Source organism: Lissotriton helveticus, chromosome 5_1 (assembly GCF_964261635.1).
Source record: "Lissotriton helveticus chromosome 5_1, aLisHel1.1, whole genome shotgun sequence".
Lineage (NCBI taxonomy): Eukaryota > Metazoa > Chordata > Amphibia > Caudata > Salamandridae > Lissotriton > Lissotriton helveticus.
Window position 1 is genome coordinate 2,009,931,941 of NC_136065.1, and position 25,614 is coordinate 2,009,957,554.

The 25,614-nt window shown below is 49.3% G+C and overlaps 1 protein-coding gene across 1 annotated transcript in view; it reads right to left on the minus strand.

Annotated features, from left to right (window-relative positions):
• Positions 1-25,614, minus strand: part of MGAT1 (alpha-1,3-mannosyl-glycoprotein 2-beta-N-acetylglucosaminyltransferase) — a 283,501-nt gene that overhangs the window by 253,508 nt on the left and 4,379 nt on the right. The window contains exon 2 of the mRNA XM_078645757.1: positions 725-1,040. The gene's annotated coding sequence lies outside the window, so the exon portion shown is untranslated. The remainder of the gene's footprint in view (positions 1-724; positions 1,041-25,614) is intronic.

A 25,614-nucleotide genomic window follows, 5' to 3' on the forward strand; every position in this document is an offset into this window, starting at 1 on the left:
TACCAGGGAAATTATTCGCCCCCTAATCTATGAAAACTTTATATTTAAAGAAGTCTTGTAAAGTAGTATATCAATAAGCATATGCATTGAAAAAGCACACAATATTGTAGAAATTTCAAATCCGGTAAAGAGATTCCAGGATAAAATACTATTCATATAGTAGGCCTCCAAAGGGTGGGCAGTACACCAACAAAAAAAGAAATCCTTCAAGTCTTGGCAGACCTGGTTGTAAAAAAAAAAAAAGAAAGGAAACCTGGTGTACAGCTCCTGAAATTTAGAAAACGAACAGGAAGCTATATTAACGGGAAAAAGATAAGAGTATTAAAGGATTGTGTGATAAGGTTGACCAAAAGAAAACTTGATGTTGAAATTATTGTTTTTGAGATCTACTGTGGACACTCCAATATCAGAGCAAGTATTTTGTTTACTTAAGTGGCCTTCTCGCTTGTTTTAAGCTTCCCAGCAAGAAGTTCAGAAGAACAAGAATCCCTGGACTGAGCGTTTGATTTCAGGTAGGGGTGGAAATTAAAGACACAGTAGTTACGCTTGCATGCCCAAAAAACAATTTGTAGCATGCAATATGATACGGATTGGTATACAAGTGCAAACCAAGAGGGGTGTGCAACTTATTCTATTTATTAAACCACAAAGTAATGAAGTATAGCGGAGAAACACACAGCTTGTACGGTTGCACATAGGATTTCAGAAAGCATAGAAACCTCACCTGTCTTGTTTTCTTGCCACTGGTAGGTAATAAGAAGGATACTTCAATGTTCTGTATGCAGGTGAGGCCGGAAGCTTCATTGCTTCACTAGTTACACCTGAAGTCTTCTTGGACGGGGAGGGGGAGGAGGGGACTAGGGCTAAGCGCCTCTCCCCCCCCTTCCCAGAGTCATTTCTGCCGAAGCTCAGCACGTGTGCATCTCGACTCTTCCATGTGTTCAAAGAAGACCATTCAGTTTGTCAGTGTGGCTGCCATCCACCAACTCTCCCTAAGACACGTCCTTTTGGAACTCCAGTATCCATCCACTCTATGAAACCTTTTGAGAAAAAAAACAGACCGCAAAGCATGAGATATTATGCACGGAGACCAAAACCAAGTACTAGTCCCTTGCTAGCCCTTCAGGTCACTCCCCCGTTTGTGCCTCACACTGCCCCATAAATGTTCATCCATGACCATCCATATGGTCCAACTAGCACCTTTCGCATGCTTATTGCCTCAGCCAACTGAGAACATTAACTTAATCCCACAGTACCCTCCCCAAGTTTCCCATCAAGCCCCATCTCTTTAGAAATCTCTCAACCGCTCCTCTTATTTATCCCTCACTATCGTCCCCATATTTTCTGACAGCACTCCGATTCTCTTGTTGCATCGTCTTTGGAGGTCTTGCCCTACATTACCACCTGCTCTAAGGCACCCTTTCTGTACATACTCAAACTCTCACCTACCCTACATTACCCCTTCAGACACCAGGCCGTAATACCCTGTCAGACAAGGCCATGACAGAGCTCCACCAACACCCTTGTACCTACATTTCCATTCAGGACTCACTCATGCTTCAAGTTGCCACAGTTACCAATCACTTGGTACCCTCTAACCCCACCTGCTATCAATCAATACTTACCTAATCAGGCCTCGAAAGATCTACTCACAAACTCGATATGGCTATATTTATGACCTACTTACCCGTTCTGGCGAGTTGACAAAGAACAGATGTTCTGTTCAGTTAGAAAGTGATTGAGCGATAATGAGGTCTTTAAATCTTGTTTTTATTGGTCACATTTGCTCAATGTTCAGAGACAGAGGTCAGAAGTCAGTTTACAATTACTTTTCCTTCTCTCAGACAGCAGATTTCCAGGATTTTGTTAAGTGAACTGCCTAACCTGCTGTACGAAGTGTTAAATGTTGAGGGGTATGAGGTTTTTCCTAACACATTTAAATGGAAGTCAACTATACAAACATTTCAAAATATATTTCAGTAGCTGTGAAAGCCCATTTTTTCTACTCGTCTGATGAAAACAATATTTTAATAGGGTAAAAAACAAAATCAGAACAGAAATGATAAACTCCTATATCTGAAGGTGAACTCATGTAAGAATGAAGAAAAAGGCAACTTTGTAAATAATTTGCCAATGAAGATAATTTGAGACCAGTTTACGGGTCAAGTACATTACAGTTAGGTCGAGTAGATTATTGAAGTTAATCGATCTACAGGTCTAGGAAAATTTTGGGGCTTTTGAGGCCTGCTAATATGACTACGGGCCCCTTCCCTGCGTTTATACCTCTAGGACCCCTCAAAAGACACCTAAGCCCCGTTAGAGGGGGGAAGGGGGGGGGGGGGGCGGGGGCGATGCGGTGCTTGTCCATCATATCCCTCCCCATAATACCCTTGCGCATCATTACCTTCTCAAACTACACAAATTTATGCCTATTGCCGCACTCAAGGTTACTCTCCTCGGGCATCAAGTCATGTTAGAACTAAACTCACATTGGTCAAATGTTATTACAGCCCTTACCCCAACGTACATTCTATGCCTACCCAGTTTATGTCATGGTTCCTTGCAAAGATACTATTAACCCCCTCACCATACTAGCTATAATCCCACTCCTCCCCACCCCCTTTCCTTCATTCAGCCAACCTCTGCCTACAGTACATTCTAACCCGACTCAGTTTTAACCCTTCCAAGGCTTGAGCCTCTGCAGACCTATACCAGGCGTTACCACCCTTAGATTCAACATGTTACCCATCAAATCTTTCCATATGCTTTTAAGGTGAAGTGCTATGTTGCTGGCCCAATACTCACTACCCGTATCAGGCTACAAGAGCAACCCTTACATCCCATGAGAACTACGCTGGATAATCGTTTGGCAACAATGACTCCCACTGGCTCATTTACAAAATAAAACCACGATCCACAAGCTAGTATAGGGTTTTGTCACAGAAACAAACAACTTACAAAGTTAACAAAACTATATAATAAAGGGGGGCGTGGCTTGGCCAGCGAACATGGCGGTCGTGTAGAGGTGGAGCTCCAACCGGCCGTTAGACATCCTTACCTACTATCCTAGCCCTGGTCATCTCTCGTAGTTCCCTGCGATCCTGTGTGGTGCCCGGTACCAGAGGCATCGGACGACGGCGCTTTGAGTCACCCGACTTCGCTCTTGTGAACGAAAGATGCACCAGGAGGAGGCCGCGAGAGGGGCGATCCGGAGCGGCCTACTCAACCAGGGCCTCGATTTTGATCGCGCTCTGATTGGCTGCGCCAAGTGCTGAGGAGGCGTCTGCCCTGCCGCTCATCGAGGGATCCTGGCCCCGGGAGCGGATATCCCCGCCTGGTGGTGCCGCTGGGGACGCGGCGGCGAGGTGAGCCCGGAGGGCGCCAGAGTCGGGGACAGCCGAGGAGAGTGACCGCCATCTTGGTTGGGGGAGTAGCCGGCGCCATCCTGAGGAGAGCCGAGTCAGCCGGACAAGCGGCTGCCCCACACCCAACAAGCGGCTTCCCTGTTTCCAGGTCAGTGCGGCGCCCTGCAGTGGGACGGGCAGGGTGGCCGCGGTGCCGTGTCGAACTTCGGGGGTCGGGTCGGGCCCCGGGCTCGCATCTCTCTGGGGGCACCCCTCGCTGTCCCGGAGGCCCCGGATCTGCGGCCGCCGTGTGTCCGGGTTGGTCCAGTAGCGAGAGGTGCTGGGTGGCTGCGGGCCCCGCGGCTCATCGGGGGTCAGGTCAGGCCCCGGCGTGCATACACTGGGGATCGGACCGTGTGGAGACCTCTCCCCCTGCGTGAGAGTCGGTGGAGTTGACGGTGCCGGCCCGGCATCTTCAGGAGCCGGTTGGGGAGCAACGCTGCCGATTGTAGACTGTGAAACAGTGTTAACCCACCATATAGCCATCTCCTGGGGCAGGCAAACAGCGGTCAGTGATTTTTGCAGGGCGGTTGCCGGCGGTGAGATCCATCGGACAGGTGCCGGAGGCGACCCCACTCCTCGAGGACGCCATGAAGCGGGGCGGAGGTGGAAGTCAAGGCAAACAGGGTCCAATAGACAAATTTACTGAATCTGCTGGCTTGAAGGGTGCGCAAGCACAGGTGCCGGACAATGCTGCGTTATTGGCGGCGATCACGCAGTCCAGGGATGCTCTGGATGCTAAGATCGGGGCTGTGGGCTCTGATGTGATGCTCCTTCGACAGGATTTGAGAAACGCCGTGGAACGCATAACAGGCGCAGAGGAGCGCATATCCATGGTGGAGGACGACATGACTACTTTGAAAAAGAGGGTCGTGGCCCTGGAGAGAATTCAGAAGGGCCTGGTCTTAAGAGCTGAGGATGCGGAGGGGCGTGCGAGGCGCAGTATCCTCAGTTTCCTGGGATTTCCAGAAGATTGCGAGAAGGGCAATGCGGAGCGTTTCCTGACACACTGGCTGGAGGGCTGGATGCCAGCCGACACTCTCTCGCTGTTTCGTAGTGGAAAGGGCCCACCGAGCGCTGACGCACAAACCTCCAGTGGGAGAGCGCCCTCGTCCCATGATCGCCAAGGTGTTTAAACTACGCTGACAGAGACGCTATCCTGAAACAGGCGAGACTGAAGGGCCAGCTTATGTACGAGAACTCTACTATTCTTATTTTCCCGGACTACACGAAGCTGGTCTAGCAGCAGCGACAATCGTTCACCGCAGCTAAGGCTCGCCTCCGGGACCTAAAACTACCGCATGCATTGCTCTATCCGGCGAGGCTGCGGGTCGTTTCTCAGTCCCGCACCTTCTTCTTTGACACTCCGGAGGACGTCGTCCGTTGGACAGACGAGACCGTAAAGGTTCGTGTCAACGCAGCGAAAGGTGGGGAATCTGACTCCTCAACCGGGGGCCCATCTGGTGGGGGTCCCGAGAGACAGCGACAGCGCTGTGGCAGATCGCACTCGAGCTGCAGCTCGCACTTGGGATCAAAGAGTCGCCAAGATAAGGACTCGCAGGGGGTCCAGGAGGATGTGCCTGGAATACAGGGGGAACTGACATTTGCTTGCTACACATTCAATAACTATGACCAGAGCGCTGTGGCTATGGCTAGTAGCCACGCTTGCTCAGGGGTAGGGAGGGAACGACAGCCTAGTTTCACATGGGCTGCTGTATGGGGATCCATTGGAGGGGGTGGTCCCTGGCTCCCAGTTGGGGCCGAGACCACACTCAGACCACGACAGGTACTTCCGTGTTTAGGAGGTGCGGGGTAGGGAGGGGGAGGGGAGTGGGGGGTGTTGTTGGGGTTTGATTCAGTAAGGGGGGAATTGCGAGCGGCCTGCTGCTTCCGTTATGTGGTGGGAACTGCCACTGTTGCCTACAGTGGGTTGTGTGAAATTACATGCTTCTGTACAGATGTCATCCGATAGTGGGGGGGGGGGGCGCGGCTAGGCCCCTGTGGGACACGTCTCATGAGTTGGAATGTGCGGGGAATGCTTGATAAGGTAAAGAGGGGAGCTGTGTTTGCCTGGGCCAAAAGAAGGGTAACTGACATACTGCTGTTGCAAGAAACTCACCTGATGGGCACCAAAGCGCTCTGCCTTCAGCGGAATGGCTTCACTCAGGCCTACCACTCTGGGTTCACGAGGGCGTCACGAGGAGTGGCCGTTCTTATACATAGACGGGTCCCCTTTACTCAGACGCACATGGGTGGATGCACAGGGTCGATATGTGTTTGTACAGGGAGAGATTGGGGGTGAGGTAGTGGTTATAGTTAGTGTGTATGCAACGCCCCCCTTGCAGTGGGCCCTGGTAGAGAGGCTGATGTCGCTATGGGTGGACATGCCCACCGCCCTGTCAATTGTGGGTGGGGACTGGAATGATGTCATGGAGGTCTCATGTGACAGATGGCGAAGCACTGCTGGCGCTAGCGAGGTGGTGGACGGGGAAGGGCAGGCCTCCAGGTTGAAAGCCATGGCTATGGGGCTGGATTGGGTTGATACGTGGAAATACAAACATGGGGCGCGTAGAGACTTCACATATTTTTCCTCAGCGCGGGACTCGTTCTCGCGATTAGACTACGTCTTTGTCCCTAGAGTGATGGCCAATAGGGTCCTGTCCGCTGAGATATTGCCACGGGCACTGTCCGATCATTCGCCGGTATACGTTGTTGTCGATACTGGTCGCATTAGGCAGCCGTTCAGGTGGCGCATGTCGCCATGGCACTTGATGCAGGTTCCATACCGCACTCACATGACCCGGGAACTGGCGCACTTCCTGTCCACAAACGCGGGCACAGTGGAGTCCCCAGCGATGTTGTGGGAAGCAATGAAGCCGACGCTGCGGGGGATAGACATCTCGTGGTGCGCGGCGGCGCGTAGGGAAAAGCGCAGGGACCTTTTGCGGCGCGAAGCGGAATTGGAGGAGCTGGAGCGTAGAGATGGAGGTAGACAGGTGAGGCGTCAGCTGGTATTGGCGCAACAGCAATATGCATCAGTGCTGCTGGATGAAGCCCGACAGGCCTGGCTGGCTACCCGTAGCCGCATATATCAGTGGGGCGACAAGTCCTGTAAGATGCTTCATCGCCTCTGTCAGGGCATTATACATGCCCAGCCATTGCCCCGCATAGTGACCCCGGATGGGGAGCCGCTCTTGGAGCCTGATGTGATAGCTGGTAGTTTTGCTTCGTACTATGAGACCTTGTATGCGCCCCGGGAGTGCGTGGAGGCGGAGATGATGCAGCGGTTTATAGATGACCTCCCTCCGAGGGCCGTCACAGACGAGGTTCGAGATGCGTTGGACCGCCCTCTGACGGATGACGAGCTGGCCATGGCTTTGGGTGAACTGAACCCGGGTAAGGCGCCGGGCCCAAATGGGTTCCCGAGTGAATTTTTTCGACAATATGCGACGCAGTCGACTCCCCACTTCCGGCCGGTCATTGAAGAGGCGCGCGTAGGTGGCATACTGCCCCCAGATTGGAGACATGCGGAGGTAGTCGTGTTCCTGAAGCCGGGGCGGCCTCCGGAGAGACATGAGTCCTACCGTCCAATCTCATCTATACTACTATTATAAAGCAAGAACTTTAAACCTTTGAGGTGGGTAAACTCAAGAACCACAGCGCCAATCCACACAATCGATACATCATTGTAATCGTCCGGGTGTGCAGATGGACATAGGCTATATAAACTATAAAAATATGCGTTATTTAAAAAATGTAACTTAAACAAAAAAAGTAGTCCCTTCGAAGTAGCGCCGGCCGCGACCTGCGTGCTGACGTCAGGAGCGCGGGGAGGAGCCACGGACATGGCGCAGGGGAGGAGCGGTGACGAGCGGCGGACAGGCGGGAGGAGCGGCGAGGAGCGGTGAACTGAGGAGCGCGGGGGAGGAGCGGCGGCTGAGGTAAGGCTCCGGGGGACCCACGGACAATGTCAGGGCAGGCGGGGGTCGGGGCGGGCGGGGGACGGGGCGGGCGGGGGCCCGGGCTGCTGGACAATGTTGGGGCGGGCGGGGATCGGGGAAGCCGGATTGCTCCCGGACAAGGTCGGGACAGGCTGCTAGTTGCTTAAGATAGAGGCCAAGATACTGGCCAAGGCCCTGGCGAATCGACTTAAACCCCATATCACAGACCTGGTCCACCCAGACCAAGCCGGATTTATGCCACAACGTGCCACTCGTCATAATATCAGACAAGCTCAGGTAGCGATTTGGGCCTGGCGGGGATTGGGAGAACGGGCCGCGTTGCTACTGGCAGACATGGATAGGGCGTTTGACTCCCTGAGCTGGACATATTTATTTGCCCTATTGGGGCGTCTGAATCTTGGCCCCCGCTTTGTGGCTTATGTAAAGCTCTTATACACAGACCTCACAGCGGCGGTGCGAGTGGGCGGAGGGATATCCCGCTCCTTTTGCATCCAGCGGGGGACGAGACAGGGCTGCACCCTCTCCCCATATTTATTTGCACTCGCGATGGAACCCCTCGCGGCGTGGGTGTGGATCGACACTCAGTTAAAGGGATTTCAGTGGTCGACCAATGTGGCTGATAGGATAGCCCTCTACGCGGATGATGTGCTGTTTTTCCTTACTGATCTGGAGCGTTCAGGGCCTCGCATTCTGCGCATCCTACAAATTTTCGGCGAAACGTCTGGCCTCTACATGAACCCTGGGAAGTCTACCCTCTGGATCCTGGGGGGTCCGCATCCGGTTGGAGAGTGGGCGAGGGGAATCCAGGTTGCAGCGGAGGGTGTGAAATACCTGGGGGTGTTTCTCACGGAGGACGCGATCGTGGCCCGGGAACGCAATATAGCCCCGGTGTGGGAGCGCACTCGAGAGGACCTTAAGGTGTGGGCAGAATGCCGCTCTCTATTCAAGGCAGATCCGCCATCTTTAAGATGGTGGCGCTCCCGCGTCTAATATACCAACTGCAAAACCATCCGGTGCTGGTCCCACAGAGCTGGTTTCGGCGCCTTAACACAGCGTTGAGTGGCTTCCTCTGGGAGGGGGGCGCCGTGCGGGTTGCCTTGCGAACTTGCTTTCGATCCCCATACACTGGGGGACTGGCCACGTCTGATGTATTATCATACTACCAGGCGTCCCATATCCTAGTCTTGAACGAATGGTGGTATGCAGACAGGAGAGATCCCGCATATGCAGTGGAACGGGCCTTGATGGGCACTGCTTCCTTACACACTTTGCTATACTCTGCATCCCTCCGGAGGTCCCTGCCGTCCAATACACAAGTGGTCTTCCAAGTATGGCGTCAGGCCCTGCGGAGGATGGGATGGAGGAATGTCTTAACTCTGGAGACCCCATTGTGGCGGAATGGTAGATTGCCTCAGCTTGCTGCCCTGGCGGGCTTCCGGGGCTGGGATGCGATTGGCATCTCTACCCTAAGGGATGTTATGTCCGGGCGTGTACTCAAATCCTTTGACACCCTACGGGTGGAATTCGAAATGCCACGTACCCAATTCTATAAATATCTCCAATTCCGACATGCCCTTACTCTGTATCTTGAGGGGGTGGAGGACTTGCCGGATTTCAGTCCCATCGAGGCTAAGGTCTTCATGGGGGACTTGCCTGATAAGAGGATATACCGTATCTACCAAACCTTAGTGCGGCATTGCTCCACAGACCTATTACATCTTAAGACCATGTGGGAGAAGGATGTTGGGGAGTTTGATGAGGAGGACTGGGTGGAGGCGCTAGAGTGACCCAGGGGAGCAGCCATTTCCACGCGTTTGCGACTCATTCAATTTAGGTACATCCATCGTACGTACTATACTAGGCAGCGCTTGTGGAGGGCGGGCTTGATAGCGTCCCCGGACTGCCTTAGGTGTGGGTCGGAGGAGGGCACGCTGATGCATACAGTGTGGGACCGCAGGGTCATAGAGAAGTTCTGGGATGGGGTGTTCAGATGCTTGAATGAGGCCCGGGCCTGGGTGCTTCAGAAAGATCCTAAGCTGGCCCTCCTGCACATACTGGCTGGCGTAGGGGGCAATCGGTATAAGCGCCACCTACTACTGCTAGGGCTACACCTGGCCAAGAGAGACATTGCACGTTCCTGGATGGCACCCCGGGCCCCATCGTTCATTGCCTGGAAGAATGGAATGGACTATTGTATGGGCATGGAACAACCAATATTTGTAGCCAGGGGCTGTCCTCGAAAGCACTATAAGATATGGAAGAGGTGGGCTGACTATCGGGCCTGGTTTGGGAACCACCACTTGAGGACAATGCTCTCCAGTCCCCCTGACAGCCCGACAACCAGGACTGCACACGGACACTGTGGCACATTTGGCAGGTGCAATATTTGACGAGCAACATACAGGCGGAGTAGGCAGCGGCGCGCGCGCGGGGGGTGGTGGGTGGTTGGGGGGGTTGTCTTATCATTTCACTGTTTTTCTCTATTTGTCTGTTTCCCTACGACAGTAATTGCATGTGATTTGCGATTGATAACTTGCCTCTGGTGATTGTCTCTGGTTATTGTCTCTGGTTGTCAGAGCGTTGCTTGATATATGTTCACTATGCAATCAATAAAATCTGTTTAAAAAAAAAAAAAAACTATATAATAAACCTTTCCTGTTAGTCTGTCACTAAAAAAAATAGTTTTTCTAAATGATACCAATACGAACCATTGTAGTCAAGAGATTACAATCCCCATTACTCAGCAGCCCCAACCTCACAATATCTCCTACTACTCAGTGCCTCCATGCAAAGAAACCGCTTTACTCCGGTGCCTCCTCCGTAAGGAAACCACATTTTCCCTGTAGGAAATCTACCTATTCTGCATGGTCATCCCCAATTTTTTACCTTTAGTTATCCTGAATTTAAAACACTCTGCACTTTACTATGCTAACCAAAGGCATTAGGCAGCGCTCCCCCTTTAAACATGACCTTATTCCTTATTAACAACAAGAGAGCAGGGGAACCCAATAGACCCTTGTAGGTTTGGGCAGCTAACGTTTGAGGTCAGTGTGTACTACAAGGGGTTTGCTTAAGAGTGACAATCAGTTATAATTAGGAGTAGTATAAAAATATCATCCTCCAGTGAATCAAATTTGATTACACACTTCAAAGCTAGAATTCATCAAGCAAGGAATGGAAGGAAAAGGAAACACGGAGATAAATGAATTAAATGCAAAAAAGTTATTTTATATTCAGTGTCAAAGCATCTTATGGGGAGAAACATAAAATTAATCAAGCAAAAACAATGTTATGAACAAAGGTAATTAGCTTAAGTCTCTGCCAGCTCGCAGCCCATGTTCAGACTTAAATATTTTTGAAGCCTCAATTGCCTCCTGGGAGCAAACAATAGGCTTACATGAATAGAAAGAGTTGGCCCCTCTGAACGTGTCACAATATTCAGAGCAGGGTCTGTGGGCATCCTGTGCCACTGGAGTGTCAAAATCTGCTGAATATGTCTGTTGAGCCACATGCAACATTTGGAGCACACTTGAAAGAAAGAGAACAAGTGCCAAGATAACTCTTTGGGATCCCCTGTCCGGCTTTAAATACACAAAAGAATACTATTCAAACTCCTCACCCACACTTTAAAGACACTACATAACATTGGCGAAGCAAACCTCAACAACTGCATCTGCTTTCACATACCTTCCAGACCCCTCCGCTCGTCTAGACTCCTACTCGCACACATTCCACAAATACAGAAAATCAGATCAGCGGTCCAGCCCTTTCCTACATTGCCCCTCCAACATGGAATCAAATGCCACTACATGAGAGCCTCCTCTTCACTTCTCAAATCCTTTGAGAAGCGGAAGACCTAGTTTTGCGAGTAGACTCACCTACTCAGTGCTAGGATACCCTTCCAGGTGACTGTGCACTCTACAAATCTGTAAAACAAACAAGTTCGTATTGACTGCTCCCCTTATTGGATTTTTGTCATTATGGTTTCATTTTACTAATTGAATTTTACTCTATTTTTCCAATTCAGTTTAGGGGGTTTATGGTTTTGCATGTTGATTTTAATGTTTTGGTATTGCATAAATAAATGGCTACTGGGTTCAGATTTATTTTATACTTTAAGAACTCAACCTAACAAATAGTAGTCACCCATCCCAAATAATCCAATTTCTTACAATCTCTTAGTCAGTCACTTACCAGAAGAGAAACCGAATTACTCCTGAGCCACCTTCATTGAGAAACCACATTATCCGCCAGCTCCCCACCATGTCACCCCTCGAATCTTATCCCTTATCCTAGCACCACTTTATTCCCACATAGAGGGTCAATCACGTCCTGCATAACTACCCACCCCCCCCTCAAAGGTTACTCCTAAATTCCCTCCAAATGAATTATCTCAGCCCCCCTCTACTAATATCCTGTATACCACCATTTCACGTTTCACCAATTCCCACCAGGCCTTCCATCTTTTTGATTATAAACATATATACATATTTACAGACTATATATATATATATATATATATATATATATATATATATATCCAAGAAAGAAGTGACTCAAACAGATATATTCACCAAAGAACAAAAATATATTTCCACTACAACGTTTCAGCTTCCACTTTCCTCAGGTAGGTTCAAGATGGTAAGCTCAGTGGCTGCACAGATGACACAGCTGAATTTTCAAAAAGCATCATGAGTGAAGATTCCATTTGGAATGTGGAATCAATGCAGTCCTGAGAGTTCTTGAGATATGCAGTAATCAGGATGTATTGTCAGTAATGTTCAGTCCATCTGGATGCAATGATTTTAAACGGTACATCCAGAAGTTTTCCCTGGAGTCCAGTAGTTCTTCCTTTGAGACATGTTCCACGGGGAAAATCTTCAAATCTGATAGTGAATGATCCACAAGGTTAAAATGATTGGCTACAGGCTGGTCAATTTTCTTATTAATTATTGCTGATTTGTGGTTCCTGAATCGTGTGCGGAGGTCATTCATTGTTTGGCCTACATATTGTTTTTTACAGCTTTGCCGTTGGCACTGAATCACATAAATAATGCATGTTGAGCGACATGTAAGATGCTGCCTTATTGCATAGGTCTTTCTGGTAACATAACTAGTAACTGATGATGTTTGTAAAAGGTATTAACACGTGATGCACCTTTTAGAGTCACAGCAATGAACCCCTGCATTTATTACAGCTTGCTTGAGTTCAGCTCTCACAATAAGAGATCGTAAATTTGGAGCTCTGCGGTAAGCAATGACTGGCGGTTTTGGAAAAACCTTTTGCAATTTTTCACAAGTGGACAGTAAGGGAAATGTTTTTTGCATTATATTTCTGTAGTTGGGAGCTGATGGATGATAGTCAACTACAAATGGAGTTCTGTCACTTTTGTTTCTGGCGTTGGTATTCCAAATAAGTGCTTCTCTGGGTAACTGCAAAGACTTGTCAATTTGTTGCTGTATGATATGCAGAGGATAGCCTCGCCTTCTAAATAATGTAGCAAGCTCCTGTAGATGGTCTTTACCGGTTTCCTCATTGCTGCAGATGCGTCTTATTCTGAGTGCTTGGCTGTAGATGATGCTCAGTTTAGTGTGATGAGGGTGACATGAAGTCCAGTTTAGATACAAATGAGCATCTGTAGGCTTGTGGTACAGATCAGTTGTAATTTTGTGTTCATGAATGGTGACTAGCACATCCAGAAAAGGCAGATGATGCTTCTGTTTGGAATTGCTGCTGGTAAATTTGATGGTAGGATGGATATTGTTGATATTAGCTGTAAATTGTTCCAATGTTCTACTTCCTGCATTCCATATTATAAATATGTCATCAATGTATCGTAGCCATACCAGTGGTTTGATGCTAGAAGTAGCAAGTATACTGTTCTCTAGTTTACCCATGAAGATATTTGCATAGGATGGAGCCATCCGAGTACCCATGGAAGTACCTTGTATCTGCAGATAGTGTTTACCATTGAATGTAAAATTGTTGGATTTAAGGATAACTCTAGCAAAGTTGGTAAGCACATTTGTTGATGGTTTTTTCACAGTTCTTTTACTAAGAGCTTCAGATAACGCCATAAGCCCATCCTCATGTGGTATATTGGTGTATAATGAGATAACGTCAAATGTAGCCAGAAGAGTATCACCATCAAATGTGTAGGTTTGGTTTAATTTTTCAATAATCTGAAGGAAGTGACTGGTATCTTTAACAAATGATGGAAGTTCCTGTACAATGGGCTGGAGGTGCAGGTCAACAAATAAAGATAGTCTCTCAGTGGCGGTGTCATTGCCAGAGATGATTGGACGGCCAGGATTGTTCATTTTGTGAATTTTGGGAAGCATATAAAATCTCCCAGGTCTTGGTTGGGGATGAACAAGTATATCTGCTGTTGTTTCATCAATGAGGTTTAAGCACCTGTACCTTACAACCATGTTTTTAATTTCTTTGTTCAAATCTTCAGTGGGATCAGTTTCTAAAGGTTTATAAGTGTTGGTATCCATTAGTTGTCTCATTCCTTCCTGTTAGACCTGTCTGCTTCTGGGAAGACTCTAACCACTATGATTTATTTTTTGTCCCCCTTAGCCTCCCAGAGTTTCTATTTTTATTTTTACATATGTCCATCAGGAGTTTTTTTTAATGCTGTCAGGGGGCTAGGTGTTCCTTGACGATGACGCCATTTTTCCCTCATAACCTGTGAGGCCTAGTCAGCCCCCTTGAAAATCTAGGGATCTCCAGAAACCTAAAATGGTGTCCACCAACTGCCATAACGGACACTACTGGAGGACAGGTCCATAGGATAACATTAGGGAACTTTCTAGAATTAACTAGAGGCTTCTGCAGGTCTCAGGCCACCCTATATAAGGCCAGTGACCAGCAGCCATTTTGTGCTGACCCCAGAGTAGAGGAGTGAGGCAGTGGTGAGAGGAGGTGGACACACTGAGAGCAGCTAGTTTGTCACTGAGGCTGACAGTTACTTCAGAGGATTGTTCCCCCTTCAGCCTTTGACCGATCCCTCTCTCAAGACAACAGCTATTGATAAAGAAATCGAGCTACGTGAGAAGGAAGACCCTTCTTAATCAGCATTACTGTAAAAACTGACAGGACCTTCCTTCTGAAACTTATTCTCATATCCCCTGCCCAGCGCTGCACCTACCAGGGTGTCGAGTCAGTTGTGGATCCCTTGAAGCGCCTTGGTGTGGTTGGAGAACTGTGGAGCCTGTAGCCTGGAGGAGCGAGTCGCCGCTTCAAAGCGCGATCCCCGTGGAGCCAGGTGAGGGGAGAGACTGTGCAGGAAAAACGGCGGAAGTGCAGCGCCGGGCGGGAATACTAATCCCTCGCGCCCGCGCTGTCCTACCCTTGGCCGTGAGGAGGCGGATCGGAGGAGGCGAGGCCTACGGGAGGCGTGTCTGAGCTGTGAGCAGCCTCCGTGAAGAGACGCGTTCGCATCAGGTGACCAGCGCCGACTTCCCGCCGGAGCATTACCTTCCCGCAGCTGCGCAAACGAGCCGGAGCGCGCAGGAGACGCCCAGACGCCGAGGGAGACGATCGTCGGGGGAGCCCGCTTGGCGCTTCCTCGCCTGAAGTGCCCCGCCTTGTACCTGCCTCAGCGCACCACAAGAACACCACAGGAACAGCGCCCCGAGCAGCAGAAAAGGGAGAGACCCCACGGCAAGCCCTTCAGTGTGTCACCAAAAGCCCCAGCGCCAGCTCAAGCTGAGGAGTCAATCAGGGAAGCTGGGCAAAACCCTTTGAGGGCGATTGTCAGGCAAGAGAGGAGGACTGTGGCGGTTCGGCCACTGTGACAGTAAGGAGAGTGGGGGAGAGAAAGGAAGGTGCTGTGCCCTGGGGACTAAGGTTAAACAAAACTACCAGATCTTGCGTATAACAAGGTGCCCTGACATGTTGTCTGATTAAACTCTAAATTGTGCATAGTAGCTGAGGGGATAACAACTCTTTAACCCCCACCTCAGGTTTATAGGTTGTCTGACATATAAATTACTGTCAATAAAGCGCTGACAGTACTTGCCCATTGGGGAACTTTCCTCAGGCATTTATAGCCCTGTAGGTGACTGTAAGTGTGTATCCTAGCTCTGTGTGAAGGTACAGAGAAGGGGAGGGAGTTCTTAACCCTTTGGTAATGAAGTAACCAGGTATTTGGGCCGGTTCAAGTCATGAAATGTTGATGACATTGATTGTTAATGTAAAGTGATATTGCATAGTGTAATTCTCTTGGAATATTTCTAATCCCATAAGAGTGTTATTCATTCATCAACGTATCCATTGTCAATAGAATGTGTTTCACTGTAATTTTTCCACAGCAAGAAGAGCGTCATGTATTTTCCCAAGACAAAAGTGTAATGATTATTTCTGAGCGAAACTGATGTGGTAATCTGTATAATTTGAATCCAAAGAGCCATATTATTTTTATAAAAGGTAACGGTATTTTTCCAAAGAGAGGTGTTGTGTCTTTATTTTAGTGGTTCATCACTGTGGTACTGTGGGTGAGACTTGTAAGTACTTAGCCAACGCCTTGAGTTAGCTGTAGACCACTACTGTGCCAAGCTACCCTATGTAGGCTTGGGAAATCTAGGTCTAACATAATTGGTGTTTCAGCGGTGGGATCACGGATTTGTACTTACACTCACTTATTAGTAACGCAGTGCTAACCACAAGACCTCACCTGGAGTTTTCTCCCTGCGGCCCTCCTAATTTATATTTTTGATTTTTCTAAATTTACTTCTGGTGGTGGGTGGAGGTTAACCTCAAGTCACTTCGTGGTTTTCTCCTGTGAGTAATTTTATACCATGGCAAAGCTGGAGGTGAATCTTAAAGAGTTGGAAGCCAATACTGTGGCCCAACTCAGGGATTGGTGTCAGCAGAACGGGGTATTTTTCAATAAAGGTGCCAAGAAAGGAGAGTTGCTGACAAGCATAAGGGCATGGTTAGAAGCTCGCTTAAGGGAGGAACCAGAAATGGAAGTGGGTGATGGGGACACTGTTACTGAGGCTGCATTGCTGAACCAGATGGGGAGAGGGAATCTTCTGACAGGTCCCAGGCTACCTTCAAGGGCAAGCAGCAGTGTTTCAGACAGGGGCTTAACCGAAGCCGAGCTGGAAGATAGGAGGGAGGAGAGGAGGTTGAAAATAGAACTAGCCAGGATGGACATGGAAAGGGAGGATAGGAGGTTGGCACATGAGCGAACCATCAAAGAGATGGATTTACAAGCCCTAAACCGAGGATCCCCCAAATCAGAGAATGGTGGCAGCGATACCCAGACCAACATCAAAGAACCTAGACCGTACCTACCAAAAGATATTATGGCTTGTTATGTACCCAGTGACGATATTTCTAAGTGGCTAGCCGCCTACGAGGTCTCACTAAGGGCCCATGGGATTCTAGAAGTCCACTGGGGAGGTGGGTTATACAAATACATGCCCCCCACTGGCAGGGATACTTTGTTGGCTCTTGACCAGAGTGAACAGACCTACTATCCGGCTATGAAATCAGCGCTGCTCAAGAAGTTTGGGTTGACCCCTGAGAAATATAGGCAAAAGTTCCGGGGTAGCTACAAGCTGGGCACGCAAAACTGGGTAGATTTCTTGGACTACGCCAGGAAGGCCCTGGAGGGTTGGGTAAGAGGCAGCGAAGTAGGAGACTATGAGGGACTATATGACCTCATACTCAAGGAACACCTACTCGAGAAGTGTCTTCCCGATCTAAGACAGCATCTGGTGGACAGCAAGCTGACCAGCCCCAGGAAGCTTGCTGAGGAGGCAGACATCTGGGTTAGTACCCGGGTGTCGACTAAGGGGACTGGAGGGAATTCCCAGAAGCAAGGACAGGGCGCCCCCCAGAGGAAAGAGGGAGGGGAAACTAAGAGGGAGTTCTCAAAAGGGCCACAAAATACTTCGCAAGGAAGGGGCAGAGGATTCATCCCCAAGAGTAACCCCCCTCGCAACCCTACCCCTGGCCAAAGCCAGCAGCCAAGGGTTGTTCATTGTTTTGAGTGTGGTGGTGTGGGACACTATAAAGGAGATGTGAGATGCCCAAAAAGACCACCCCCTCCCACTGGAGGAAAAGCCCCGGGAATCACTAGTGTAGTGCTCGGGGAGGAGATACCTTTGGTTAATGGAGGGGAGCGGGCGGGTGTCACCTTAGTGTCCCTGGGAGATAAGGAGATGGTTCCCAAGACCCAGCTGCCCTCTAATACTACTAAGTATGAGCAGTGGGTCACCATCAATGGCCGAGGAGGGGAGGCTCTGAGAGACACAGGAGCCAGCATGACTATGGTAAGGAGTCAGCTGGTGTCTCCAGAGCAGCTCATCCCAGATGTACTCCATCCCGCCGTAATGGCTGACGGCAGATTGGGCCACTATCCTGTGGCTGAGGTTCCCTTTGAGTGGGGAGGGGTTGCAGGTCCACTTCGAGTTGCCGTAAGCCCTGCCGTGCCTGTTGACTGCCTGTTAGGGAATGATATGGAGCACAATGCTTGGAGGAGGGTGGAGTACCAGACTCACTCTGAGATGCTGGGACCCCCTGACTGGACTTGTGTCAGCACAAGGTCCGCGACTGCCCGAAGGGGGAGTTCATTGACGCTGGAGCCTGGAACAATGGCCCAGCCGGCTGCCAGAGAGGAGAAGGACAGGAGGCCGGAGGACCCTGCCTCGACATCTCCACCTCGTGAGACAACTGGACCACCTGCGGAGGTGGATCTGGAGTCCACCGGGGAGAATGTTGCTTCCCTGGGAAACCTACCCATCCCAACTGAATGGCATGTGGAGGGAGGTCCTTCCCGGGAAGAGTTCTGCAAAGCTCAGAAAGAGTGTCCTACTCTCGAGGGGCTGCGGCAACAGGCCAACGCCCAGGCAGCGGGAAACATTGAAGGGAGCTACCGGATTTACTGGGAGGATGGACTCCTCTACAGTGAGCCCAAGGCACCTGGCCACGGTTCAGCCAGAGCCTTGGTGGTTCCTCAATGCTTTAGAGCCTTTCTACTGGAACTGGCTCATGAGATACCATTGGCAGGACACCTAGGACAGGACAAGACCTTTGCCCGGCTTGTCCCCCATTTCTACTGGCCTCGAATGAAAGTGGCGTCGGATACATATTGTCGGACGTGTGTGTCTTGCCAAGCCAGTGGGAAAACTGGGGTGAAGCTAAAAGCTCCCCTGGAACCACTACCTGTCGTTAGCACCCCCTTTGAGAGGGTGGGCATCGACATTGTAGGGCCATTGGATCCACCAACTTCAGCTGGACACCGGTTCATACTGGTTTTGGTGGATCATGCCACCCGGTACCCAGAGGCAATACCTCTGAGGACCATCACTGCACCTGCAGTGGCAAGGGCCCTGATGGGGATCTTCACCAGAGTGGGTTTCCCCAAGGAGGTCATTTCCGACAGGGGGACTAACTTCCTTTCAGCATACATGCGGGCCATGTGGAAGGAGTGCGGCGTTACCTATCGGTTTACTACTCCCTATCACCCACAAACCAATGGTCTTGTGGAAAGGTTTAACAAAACCTTGAAAGGTATGATACGGAGTCTACCTGAGAGCCTACGGAAGAAATGGGACATCCTCCTACCCTGTCTCTTGTTTTCCTACAGGGAAGTGCCACAGAAGGGAGTGGGCTTCAGCCCCTTCGAACTTTTGTATGGGCACCCTGTAAGGGGACCTCTCAGCCTGGTGAAAGACGGATGGGAACAGACTCCCAGGAAGCTTCCCCAGGACGTGGTGAGCTACATGCTGGCCTTCCGGAGCCAAATGGCTAAGTTGTGGAAGCAGGCTTCAGACAACTTGGAGGCCAGCCAAGCAGTTATGAAAGAGTGGTATGACCACAACGCTCACCCAGTGGAACTGGAGCCTGGACAGAAAGTGTGGGTAATGGAACCGGGAGAGCTAAATGCCCTCCAGGACCGTTGGACAGGCCCCTTTGAGGTTTTGGAGAAAAAGGGGAAATCCACTTATTTGGTGGATCTTAAGACCCCGAGGCAGCCCCTCAGGGTGCTGCATGCCAATCGTCTCAAGCCACATCATGAGAGGCCCGAGGTTGTCTTAATGCTGGTGACCGATGGAGCAGAGGAAGAAGAAAGTGAACCTCTCCCTGACCTTCTCTCGTACAAAGAAAAAGATGGATCAGTGGAGGGAGTGATTCTCTCGCCATCCCTGACTTCTGAACAGCAAAGTGATTGCCGCCAGATCCTGGAGCAATTTTCTTCCCTGTTCTCCCTTGTCCCAGGTAGGACCCACCTGTGTACCCATGACGTGGACACAGGAGACAGCCCACCTGTGAAATCTAAAATCTACCGGCTGTCGGACAAGGTGAAGGCCAACATCAAAAGTGAAGTCGCCAAGATGCTGGAGCTAGGGGTGATTGAACCCTCTGGTAGCCCTTGGTCTAGCCCGGTGGTTTTGGTACCAAAAGCAGCCCCACCAGGCACCACACCTGAATTGAGATTCTGTGTGGACTACCGAGGCTTGAACTCAGTGACTAAAACTGATGCACATCCTATCCCACGGGCGGATGAGCTTATTGACCGGCTGGGAGCTGCTCAATACTTAAGTACCTTTGACCTAACTTCAGGGTACTGGCAGATTTCCCTTACCGAGGAGGCGAAGGAAAGGTCAGCCTTCTCTACACCTGAGGGACACTACCAATTTCGTGTGATGCCCTTTGGGCTCAAGAATGCCCCTGCCACTTTTCAGCGGCTGGTGAACAGGGTCCTTTCGGGAATGGAAGCTTTTTCTGCTGCATACCTGGACGACATTGCTGTCTTCAGCAGCAGCTGGGAGGACCATTTGCAGCACCTGCAAGCTGTTCTTCATGCCCTGCAACAGGCTGGCTTGACCATCAAGGCCAGCAAGTGTCAGATCGGACAAGGGTCGGTGGTGTACCTAGGTCACTTGGTGGGCAGAGGGACAGTGCAGCCCCTCCAGGCAAAGATTGAGGCTATCATTGCCTGGGAGCCCCCCAAGACTCAAACAGAGGTCCGAGCCTTCCTGGGCCTCACTGGATACTACCGTCGCTTTGTGAAGGGGTATGGCACTATCGTGGCTCCCCTCACTGAACTTACTTCCAAGAAGCAACCCCGACGGGTAGTCTGGACAGAGGCTTGCCAGCGAGCCTTCATGACCTTGAAACAAGCATTGTGTTCCGCTCCCATTCTTAAGGCCCCTAATTTTGCTAGAGAATTCATTGTCCAAACAGATGCGTCAGAACATGGCATTGGGGCAGTGTTATCGCAGCTAAATGATGAGGGCTTGGATCAACCCGTGGTCTTCCTGTCCAGGAGACTACTCCCCAGGGAAAGGAGGTGGAGTACAATTGAGAGAGAAGCCTTTGCGGTGGTCTGGGCTCTGAAGAAGCTGCGACCGTACCTGTTTGGTTCGCACTTCCTAGTTCAGACTGACCATCGCCCCCTTCGTTGGCTGATGCAAATGAAGGGGGAGAATCCCAAGTTGCTAAGGTGGTCCATCTCCCTACAGGGAATGGACTTTAGGGTGGAACACCGACCTGGGGCAGACCATGCCAACGCAGACGGTCTATCCAGGTATTTCCGCCTTAGTGATGAGGACTCCCAAGGGGTTGGGTAGTTCTCCCCACTTTCAGCTGGGGGGGACGCGTGTTAGACCTGTCTGCTTCTGGGAAGACTCTAACCACTATGATTTATTTTTTGTCCCCCTTAGCCTCCCAGAGTTTCTATTTTTATTTTTACATATGTCCATCAGGAGTTTTTTTTAATGCTGTCAGGGGGCTAGGTGTTCCTTGACGATGACGCCATTTTTCCCTCATAACCTGTGAGGCCTAGTCAGCCCCCTTGAAAATCTAGGGATCTCCAGAAACCTAAAATGGTGTCCACCAACTGCCATAACGGACACTACTGGAGGACAGGTCCATAGGATAACATTAGGGAACTTTCTAGAATTAACTAGAGGCTTCTGCAGGTCTCAGGCCACCCTATATAAGGCCAGTGACCAGCAGCCATTTTGTGCTGACCCCAGAGTAGAGGAGTGAGGCAGTGGTGAGAGGAGGTGGACACACTGAGAGCAGCTAGTTTGTCACTGAGGCTGACAGTTACTTCAGAGGATTGTTCCCCCTTCAGCCTTTGACCGATCCCTCTCTCAAGACAACAGCTATTGATAAAGAAATCGAGCTACGTGAGAAGGAAGACCCTTCTTAATCAGCATTACTGTAAAAACTGACAGGACCTTCCTTCTGAAACTTATTCTCATATCCCCTGCCCAGCGCTGCACCTACCAGGGTGTCGAGTCAGTTGTGGATCCCTTGAAGCGCCTTGGTGTGGTTGGAGAACTGTGGAGCCTGTAGCCTGGAGTCAATCAGGGAAGCTGGGCAAAACCCTTTGAGGGCGATTGTCAGGCAAGAGAGGAGGACTGTGGCGGTTCGGCCACTGTGACAGTAAGGAGAGTGGGGGAGAGAAAGGAAGGTGCTGTGCCCTGGGGACTAAGGTTAAACAAAACTACCAGATCTTGCGTATAACAAGGTGCCCTGACATGTTGTCTGATTAAACTCTAAATTGTGCATAGTAGCTGAGGGGATAACAACTCTTTAACCCCCACCTCAGGTTTATAGGTTGTCTGACATATAAATTACTGTCAATAAAGCGCTGACAGTACTTGCCCATTGGGGAACTTTCCTCAGGCATTTATAGCCCTGTAGGTGACTGTAAGTGTGTATCCTAGCTCTGTGTGAAGGTACAGAGAAGGGGAGGGAGTTCTTAACCCTTTGGTAATGAAGTAACCAGGTATTTGGGCCGGTTCAAGTCATGAAATGTTGATGACATTGATTGTTAATGTAAAGTGATATTGCATAGTGTAATTCTCTTGGAATATTTCTAATCCCAGAAGAGTGTTATTCATTCATCAACGTATCCATTGTCAATAGAATGTGTTTCACTGTAATTTTTCCACAGCAAGAAGAGCGTCATGTATTTTCCCAAGACAAAAGTGTAATGATTATTTCTGAGCGAAACTGATGTGGTAATCTGTATAATTTGAATCCAAAGAGCCATATTATTTTTATAAAAGGTAACGGTATTTTTCCAAAGAGAGGTGTTGTGTCTTTATTTTAGTGGTTCATCACTGTGGTACTGTGGGTGAGACTTGTAAGTACTTAGCCAACGCCTTGAGTTAGCTGTAGACCACTACTGTGCCAAGCTACCCTATGTAGGCTTGGGAAATCTAGGTCTAACACTTCCTCAATATAATCACTTACTTTCATGGCAACCACTGCACCACCTTTGTCTGCCGGTTTTATAATGACATCCATTCTCTGTTGAAGGAGGTGGAGAGCTTTTCTTTCTTCTTTGCTGATGTTATCAAAAATCCTTTTAGGTGTTGATTCCTTGATGTGTTTGTTAATGGATAAAATGTATGTATGCGCTGTTCATCCAGGAGAAAATCAGTAAGTGCCAATTTGCAATAGCACATTTACAAATCTATAAAAAACTTAACATCTATCCTATGGGGTTGGAGATTAAATCTAAGCCACCTTTTAAACTAACTAATTGTGAATGGTCCGCTACATGGAATATTTTACTGCATAACTCATCAATGGCCCTACTATTGGTATCTATTAAAGTAACCATTCAAAAAATGCAGATGCTTAAAGCCAAGCTACAAAAAGAACTGGAACTTTTAAAGAACACAAAAAGTGACTCTGAAGTGGCAAACATACTACAGAGGATTGCAGTAGTAAAAAAGATGACTGCCAGGAATTCTATTAAAATTAAATCTGAAAAACTAAAAAGAGATATGTTAAGATTTCATATACCTCCTCTTCCAACTAACCACTTCGTAAATCATTCTGTTTTTGGAGATTTTCTTGTCAGTGTAAGCCCTGGGAATAAACAGCATAAAAAGAACAGAAGATTTATAAGACAAAAAAGACTGCATAGCATCAGCCAGCTTCAACCCTTCCAGACATCTGACTCAGTTATTGACCTGACTGGAGGGCTCCTATCACCAGGTAAATTGAACCTCTTGAGCAAAGGCCTCTATTTCTGTCATGTACCGAAGGACCATAATACGGCCAACATGATGAGACCTAAAAACCTTCGAGAGAAGATGCAGACTCGCAGAATACTTTTACAATAGTTCTAAAGTTGGTCTGCCAAGCTACCTTCCAGATCCATTTAAGAAGTTCCGCCATCCCAAATCATGGACTCCTCAATGTGGTAGAAATCCTGTTCTTGATACATACATTTTATCCATCAACAAACACATCAAGGAATCAACACCTAAAAGGATTTTTGATAACATCAACAAAGAAGAAAGAAAAGCTCTCCACCTCCTTCAACAGAGAATGGATGTCATTATAAAACCGGCAGACAAAGGTGGTGCAGTGGTTGCCATGAAAGTAAGTGATTATATTGAGGAAGGAATGAGACAACTAATGGATACCAACACTTACAAACCTTTAGAAACTGATCCCACTGAAGATTTGAACAAAGAAATTAAAAACATGGTTGTAAGGTACAGGTGCTTAAACCTCATTGATGAAACAACAGCAGATATACTTGTTCATCCCCAACCAAGACCTGGGAGATTTTATATGCTTCCCAAAATTCACAAAATGAACAATCCTGGCCGTCCAATCATCTCTGGCAATGACACCGCCACTGAGAGACTATCTTTATTTGTTTTTGTTTTTTTTTTGGGTTAAAAACTTTTATTGAGCAATCACATAAAATTACATAGATGGGCCCACAACCACACGGGCTGGCCGCTAAGTCGCATAATACGACACATGAAATAAGCAATCATTTCCTAGGTCAGGCCAAATCGTAGAACGAAATTGCTCAAGACATAGAACAGGATACAATAATTTTCTATATAAAACATGAAAATAACCAACACAAACATAAGGCGAGTGCAATAATCAAGTCAGCCCAAATAGCAGAGGGGTGGGTCACGAGACAGGAGAACAGAAAGACATCAATGAAAGTCGGGAAGGCCGTGAGGGGGGGGGGGAGCAGGGAGGACAGGAAAATCCTAGAACAGAGCGAAAAATTTCGGGAACGTCAGCCTAAGGAGACAGGGTAACATCGGAGGTGGCAACCAAGGGAGGGGTACAAATTTCTCCACGGTATACATTCCATTGACCCCAAATTTTCGCCCACGCCCCCGGCCTGCCCCTAGCCACATAGACTGTCTTCTCACGGAACATGGACCAGTCCATGTTGTCCTCCCACACAAACATCAGGAGGTCGGGATGCGCCCCAGAGTTGCGCAATGTCACGCTTCGCGACCATGTAACCCAGGGTCGCCCATCTAGTCTGGGCCACAGAGTAATCGGAAGGTTCCCACACATTCAGCAGACATCGACGGGCCTCAGGCCGCAGGTCAACACCAGTCACCACAGTCATCAACGCAAGCACATCCTCCCAATAAGCTCCCACCACAGGACACTCCCAAAGTATGTGCATAAAGGTAGCGCTCATCCCACAGCCACGCTTACACAAACCATCCGGGGAAAAACCCAACACGACCAGACGCGGACCAGTCACATACACCCGGTGGAGGATCTTAAGTTGCACCAAACGAAGACGGGCGGGAATGGCGACCTCCTTCGGGGAGGAGAGTGCCGACTGCCAGTCCTCGTCATCTAGTTCCAATCCATCACCTACCCACATCTCTCGGAGTCGGACCAACAAATCAGCGCGATTATGAATCAGCTTCTTGTAGATGAGAGAGATGGTGCTGTCGGGCAAGTGTCCATCTAGTATACGATCTTCAAGGGGGGAAGACTCGGGCAGAGCCACATCAGGAGTCAGAACCGAGGCCAAGGCATGTCGGACCTGCAGATACCGGAAAAACTCTCTATCACTCAAGTCGTATTCTGTCTTAAGGGCCTGGAATGATTTCACGCAACCATTCACACAAACGTCACCCACTTTACAAATCCCAATCACATCCCAGCGGTCAAAGCCCTTAGAAGACCAGAGACATCCCAAACGTTCAGAAGCATAAAGCGGAGTCGCCAGCGTCAGCCGATTCTCCCATCCCAAACTCACGTTCGCTGCGCGCCATACGTTGACCGCTGCCCTGGTCGGGCCCACAAGCTGGCGCCCGGCCGATCTGGAGTATAGCGCTCTATTAAAGTCTCCTCCCGGCAACTGGAGCTTATCCATCTCAAACGCCGGATCGCGACCCGGCGAGTACATCGCATGGTTAATGGCCGATAGCTGGGCTGCCCAGTAGTACCTCTTGATGTCGGGGAGTGCCATGCC